This window comes from Egretta garzetta, unplaced genomic scaffold, assembly GCF_000687185.1.
Source record: "Egretta garzetta isolate BGI_Z169 unplaced genomic scaffold, ASM68718v1 scaffold310, whole genome shotgun sequence".
In the NCBI taxonomy this organism is placed as follows: Eukaryota; Metazoa; Chordata; class Aves; order Pelecaniformes; family Ardeidae; genus Egretta; species Egretta garzetta.
In genome coordinates, this window is record NW_009258296.1 from 686,180 (window position 1) to 693,596 (window position 7,417).

At 38.4% G+C, this 7,417-nt stretch overlaps 1 protein-coding gene across 1 annotated transcript in view; it reads left to right on the top strand.

Annotated features, from left to right (window-relative positions):
- The first annotated feature begins 7,243 nt into the window (after positions 1-7,243).
- Positions 7,244-7,417, top strand: part of FANCC (FA complementation group C) — an 86,279-nt gene continuing 86,105 nt past the window's right edge. The window contains exon 1 of the mRNA XM_009638412.2: positions 7,244-7,304. The gene's annotated coding sequence lies outside the window, so the exon portion shown is untranslated. The remainder of the gene's footprint in view (positions 7,305-7,417) is intronic.

Genomic DNA, 7,417 nt, shown 5'->3' on the forward strand with positions numbered 1-7,417 from the left:
GTCATTAGCTTTTTGGTGAGGTCAGGCTGGACACTTCTTACATTCAGGCATAGATGGAGCTCATAGGGGAACAGGGTACAACCTCTGTTCTCTCACAGCCAAATACCACCTGTTTCTTGAGTTTTTCCAAATGGCATTGGCCATTTGGTCAATTTGTACAGTCCGATCATCTGAAGTAAGAGCCTCGTTACTGAGAATTTTTTAGGACTCTTGATATTTAGGGAACTGAGAATAGCTAGTATTTCTGAATGTTTAAATTTTAAGATTGGAAATATTAATTATTCTTCTGTTTTCATTTCTATGAACTGTAGTTTAGGAGCAAAGAAATTACCATGGTGGATCAGGCCCCTGGTGCAGCAAGCTGGGGTATCTGTCTGCAGCAGAAGTCAACAGATACATAACTGAGCTATTATTCATGGGTGCAGAATTGCTCACAGGAGCTTTATTGCTCAGTGCAGATTCTGTGGCTTTGTGCCAGCTCAGGTATCAGTAACTGAAAGGCTCCCTTGTACAGTCCTGCCCTCACAGCTGGGCAGGCTGACACAAGAGGACAAGGAGCACCTGAAGCACAGACACATCAGAGCTTAATATATGGGGCTCCCTGTACAATTTCTGTATTTGATGCTTTGCCCCGGCCAGTGAATTTCTAGGCAAGAGGGTTGCTTGCACTTATTTTCAGGTCACTATAAGCTCTGCATGGTAGCACGTAGTAGGGAGGGGATTCAGCTTATACTCTTTATTTGATATCACATTATTTCATAAGAAAAACTATTTTGTAAGATCAAATATGAAAGAACCTCTAATGACATTGTAGCTTCCCCCAGAGTTATTTTATGTCCTATGAAATTAAAGAAGTACATGAAAGTAAGGAAATGATAGTTAAATTCTAGGTTTGAGCTAAAGTTCTGGAGCAAGCTTCTAGGGACAACACTGAGAGAAAACAAGGGGTGTGACACTGTGGGTACAAGAGAAACAGGGGGCAGGCAACTATCCCCAAAATTAATAAAATCTTCTACGGAGCAGCAAACTCTATGCCCTAACCTTGTGGTTATTGCACAAACAGCCTTACGAGATTTTTGGCTCTTACTTTGAGCTTCTTGATACATTTATTTTATACGTGATCTTAATTAATAACTTGGCATTGTGATGCTCAGATTTGGGGTAATTCAACACAATTTGTGTTGAATTTATTTAGTTGTAATTTGCAGATACATAGTCTCAACCTTATCTACATCATAATACAGGATTTTTGCTATTCTATTATGTATCATATGTATCACATATGTATCATAGGTATTACATCTTTCATTTATAGAGATGTCTGAAGCAGTGCCTTTAAACCAGGCTTTACATGGTCTGTACAAAGCTGTATAAAGCACTTTTGAACTGTGTGCATTATATGCATGTAAATGATTATCAGTTGTAAATCAGATTGACCATATTAAATTATAGACCACTTAAAGGTGACCCAATGTAAATATTCAGTTAATGCAGCAGGGAGATTAAGGAAACAAAGGAACACTGTTCTAATGAGAGAATGATGGAAGACAAATTAATATTTTGTATGGGATGTCATGAGGAAGGGACTAAATCTGAAGATAGACAAGGTTAAAGAAAGGTTAATGCCAATAAAGGAAGAAGGATTGCTGAAACAACTGAGAGGAGATTTATGAAAGAGTGCATTCCACAGATTTGCAACTATGAGTATTGCAGGCAAAGGAGTGTGGATGACAAACTGTTTAAAGAAGCAGTGAAGGCACTGTAATATTGGAGTTATATTTCCTCTGGAAGGTCAAAGAAGCACCATATTGTAGTGTCCAATAAAATAAACGAAGTCATAAGAAATAGGAGGGTTTTGGTTAATATATAAAGAATGTGGGTGCAAAGTTGGCAATCCACGAATTGCAGTTCTTGTTTTCTGCCACAGAGCTGTATTGTTTCAGCTTTGTTTTGATTAATACTGGAAAAACTGTGATTCTACAGACTTGCTATATTCTATTTTGGTAGCTACTGCAATATTCAGCAGGTGGAGATCTTTTCCATTTTGAAGGGAATCCCTACTTAGGGGCTTTTTTGTGAGGCAGGGGTCTGCAACACTGAAAAACCACGTAATTTGCAAAGGCATGAAAGCTATGCTAGCAGGCTGGCCTATGATACTGTGAACAAAGGTTCATACACAACAATCAGCAAACATTGAAAAATGCAGACCATGGAGACCATATCTCAAACTGGTTAGCTAAAGATGCCTGCATGAGATTGGGTTAAAACCAAAGAGAGTTATCTTCGCACTGTCTCTCCATCCAATCTTTTCCTGTGTTCTATGGCCTTTTAATATTTTATTATTACTTTTTTTTAATATGCACCATAGAAATCAGCATTAGGAATACTATGGTTAATGGGTGGAAATTCGTGCATTGAGTAAATATTGGTAATTTCTTAATTTTTCATCTGACGTACAGTATTTATGTTTACACTTTGGATTTGTTTGGTTTTGATGGAGACATGCTTGGGAAGGCTTATAGATGAAAGGGCAGTCTCATGTTTCAAACAAAACTATGTCAGTTTGGCAACTGTGCTTCCATTTTTAGTAAAAGCATTTCATCCAGATGATAAAAGGCAGTTATAAGATAAATTTATCCAGTTTCATGCTTACAGTTTCTCCTTGTATTCTCCCACTTGTTTTCTCTTCCATGGACAGTGACTCTGTTTTGCTGCATTTTTAGTACAGTGCTATGTTATAAGCCAACATTCTGGTTTTACCTCAGTTTATAATTTGTATCATGCCATGAAAAGTTGAGGCAAAACTTTTGTGTATGTGTATTTTGCTTTTTGCTTTATTTACAAATTTCTGTATTTAATGGAACTTACAAACTGTTTTACTTGCAACATTTTAGTGTTGTGGGCTTGTTCAAAATTTCAGTTTCAAGTAGTGATCAGCTTGCTCATTCTTTTAAACTGTGAAGAAAAAGGAATTTATTGAGATTTCTTAATCTGAAAATCTCCCTTGTAATAATCAAGTTTGCAAAGGAAAAAAAACCTAAAGTCTTTCAGTGTGTGATGTCTTTGAGTTTACTGATGTACTTTAAATGATGATGGTAACTTCATTTTCTAAGACTTAGTGCTTAATAACTTGACACAAGTTTGAATAATGATGTAAATCATGAAAGAATATAAAGTTTTGTAGCTGCATTCTGATTCACAACAGGCAGTTTCACACACCTCCAAGCCTCTGTAAATTGATTCAAGCATGATCTTTATCACATTTTGTTGATTTGTTATTTTGGCTCCTGCTTGCTGCCAGTGAAATCGGCATTTCCCTTTTTATTATCTTAAATTTTGCTAAAACTTTTCAGGTTCTAGAATGTGTAAATACCTCTTCTAGTTAAAGAGAGCATTTTATATAAAGCAAGAAAGAATAGAGTTACACACATGAAACCAAAATTCTCGCTAAAGTATTTCATATTCTTAACAGCTGTCAGTAAGGGAACAGGTCAAGGCAAAGTCATTAGCTTTCCATTCCATAGTGAGCAATTTATGCTTCTTCCGTGTATGCCATAGAAACTTTTCAGAGCATCAACAGGGAATACCCTAAAAACAAGTAAGCTCTCTGCTCCTATGCACTGTGCTTACTTCCTGTGGACCAACCTTCAGAAATGCTCTCCAGTATTCATGAAGTGTTCAACCATCACACAACAGCAGCAGGACATCATGGAAGATTTTTTTTTTACCTTTTGCTGTCTCAGTGTCCTGGGAATGACTGACTTCACTCACATTTTTTTGTGCAGCACCTGCTGAGAGTGCAGACACATACAGGGAAAGGAATTATTTTCAGGATTATTTTCCATGAGAAAGTTTATGAATTATAGATTGATTATGTTTCTATCACCAAGCTAAATATTTCAGCTTCTCTAATAATACACATATTGGAAAGATTGCATCAAGAGAAATTATGAAAATCCTGACTGTGTCAAGATTAGCTAACTGACTGATAGATATATGGTATAATTTCCAAATTTTATCCTGTGAACATGTTTTATACAACACCAAGAAATACCAAGGGCATAGCTTTAATAGATAGTGGGAGAACTCCTAAGGTCTGGTTTCAGGAGCATTAAATACCACTGGCCTATTCAGGGCCAACTTTTTAGACACACACCCTCCCCCAGAGGCTCCCCAGCTGAAGAAGACTTGATAGTATTTGTGTTAAGAGGAAAACAAACACATTGATCTATCACTTGGGTCACAGAACACAGCAAATGTTCCTGCCCTCCTTGGGAGCAAGTAACCTTCCCCAGGATGTCAACTCAAATGGAACAACAAGCAAATCGGCAATCAAAAGGAGAGGAAAAATTATTCCAGTGTCAGCATAAAGACTGTGTGACACGCACTGCTCACAAAGACCATCAACCAGATTAAAAGAGCCTGGTGCCTCCAAGAAGCAGCTCCACTTCTTACCAAAGTCTGTTCTTTGTTTCGTTCACAGAACAGCACAGAAAGGACAAGCAATGATGAACCATGACGTTATACTGGGAGGTGAATGGGAGACCCACGGGAGAGAATGAACACCAAGAACTCAAGGATGTTAGTATGCCTAGCTATTATGCTAATATTTGCCCAAAATACAGTGTTTTAGTGGGGAAATTCTCAATGATACAATCACCAGCTAGAAATGACACATCAGTCTATTCAGAAAACACCCAATGGGGCTAGCAAACTGAAACACAGCGGTGACTTGTTACACACTGTGGTCTTCTCTGGAAGGATGGGAAACCTCTTGAATATTGCTGATGCTTTGCTTGCCACTCCGATACTTGGGCAGTTCCAATTCCATCTATAAAGGATAACAGTATGTACGCAGCAGCTATATTAGCCCCTTGTTTTCTTGTTGGAACCATTTTGAATGAGCCACAGACCAATGTGAAGGTACATATCATGCTGACTTCAGCTAAGGGGTCTGAGGGCATTTTGCTTGGTACTCTGCATTTATTTGTTTAAGCAGAAGCTCTTGTGTCGCTAAAAGCAGTATGTGCTCTTTAGCTAATCCCTATAATGTGCATAAAATATATTACATATGTGGTGGTCATGTGCACTGATAAATTATAATTACCATGCACCTCTGTGTGCCTCACCTGCAGTTTGTCCCATCAATCTATCTCCCCCAGTATTTATTCTAACATTCCAAACCACTGAGCAACTTCAAGCAGCTGGGACTTTATTTTTATTTTTATTTTTATTTTTTTTTTCCAAAACGTGTCAAAGATATATTTCCTTCTTTTCCCCCAACAGGGCATATTTTCCTGCCAGTTTAATACTGGCCAAAAGACAAAATGGTGGTATTTTGCCCTGAACCAAAGTGTAGTACCTGCTGTATCTCATCAAAGTGCAAAGCTTATCAAGGGGTTTTTGCAAAATGCCTTGGTGAGGAGGAGGCTGCTAGGGTTCTCATGGAGCACCAGCAATTTTCTGGTGTTTGGAAGACCCTTTCCTAAATATTCAGATTTCGAAGTCATGGCATTGTTATCTGTAGCAGTACTATTTCTGGTGACTTTTAACAGTTTCAAATATTGTTTTTTGAAGTTTCAAAGGTTTACTATTAGTAATTCTCTGCTTGAGACCAGGCAGCTGGATTTGCTCTACGTGTAGTAGTACCTGCTATTAAAGATCAAGGCTACAAAAAATAGTCCTTGTGACATTTTTTTAACACTCAAGTGTTTTGCATTTATTAAATGTAGGAGAGTGGCAAACTGCATGCAGCATGTCTGAAGTAACATAACATTTGTATTGGCATTCACTTGATTTGCACTACCTAATTCATTATTCATATCATTGCCACATATTTTGTGCCTATTTAAAATGAGGGTCACTTGAAGGTAACTCTACCAAGTGTTCTTTCCACCCACTGGAGTTTGTGCATATTAGTAATTTGCTTTCATCTTTGCTATTACATTTATTCCTACTTTTATACATCTGTCTACTAGACTTTTTTTTTAAAAATTCCAGGGTTTATTTTTCACAGCTTCTGGTGTATTACAGTCATCTTTGGCTACATGTCTGGGTGTGCATGAGAAGTGGGATATGGCTTCTTGCATAGCAAGAATAAAATTGGCTCTGCTGATGGTATAAACATCAAGCTGATTAAGAATGGCAGCTTTTTGCTACTGTGAGACTACGGGATAGAAATAGGCATTGGACAACAATGGAATATGTTCAGTCAGAAACATGAGAAATGATGTTATCAAACTTCTTCCACTCAAGCTTCTCCCACTGTACCAGAACAGGTAGACGTTTCAGCAATTAAATAATTAATAATGCTGACATCTAAGGAAGTGTTAACGCCACTGAGGGTAGAAAACAAATATAAATTCTCCCATGTTTTCATTTGACAGGAAAGAGAAGGAGCAGAATGATTGAAGACTTGAATGAGTTATGAGCTGGACTCACAGTGCGAATACGGGCATTACACCCAAAGCTCTGAGCTGTGCTCTGCAGATGTGCTGGATGTGTGGGAAACATCCCCGCCAGTTTGCCTTGGTGGGTTGCCTGATGAGCAATTGCTGCTTCCCCAGGAAAGTACTTTGAAACTTCCACAGACAAGCCTTTAATTCGTCAGGTGTTGCTGATTGGATAGGATGAAATGAAAAAAAAGTAATGTAAGTATTCATGCATGGGGATTTCACTATACAGGTAGGTCGAATTTGCCTTTGCACTGAAGAGGATTTTGTCTTATTTTACAGAAAATGGAAAGCAGCATTGATCAGAAAAGATGACATGCTGCACAAAATCTGAATAGAAGAATATGAAAGCTGAATGCGAGTAAGGAGCTTGGAGATCAGCTGGACTGGGTAAACTGTAAAGAGAAAACCAGCAACTTCAGCAGCAGTGGTAGTCCTACGTTCATGCAGAGGACAAAGCCTGAATACAAATCTAATACAAACCAGCCTGTTGATTCAGACTAATGATGTCAGCAGGTCTTAATTTAAAACCCATCTGAAAAGGTATGTTCCAACCTAGGTTCAAGATCGAGAGCATTTTCCCTTAGTGATCTTGCTCTTTCAAATAATTCGTTTTGTTTTTCTTTAGGTAGGATCGCACTATCCACGGTTTCTTCAAGGAGGAAGCAAGGACAGAGTGGTGTAAGCATATGTATTTGGGAGGAGGAAGATGCTAGGAAAGAAAGAAATTTTAAGTGCTGATGGCTTCTCAAAAAACCCAGGTGGAAATATTGTAGCCATTTTGCCACCAGCTCTTCATTGCAAGCAGTGAATGTGGAGGCAAAACCTGTCAGGAGTGGAAAAACTACCAGGGTGAGTAGGAGGAGTTGAACAGATGAGCGAAAGGGGAAGAGTGATAGGAAGGCGAGTAACGTGTGAGCGGGCTAGGGAGCGATGAGCAGAACTGCACTGAGTAGCTGCATTTT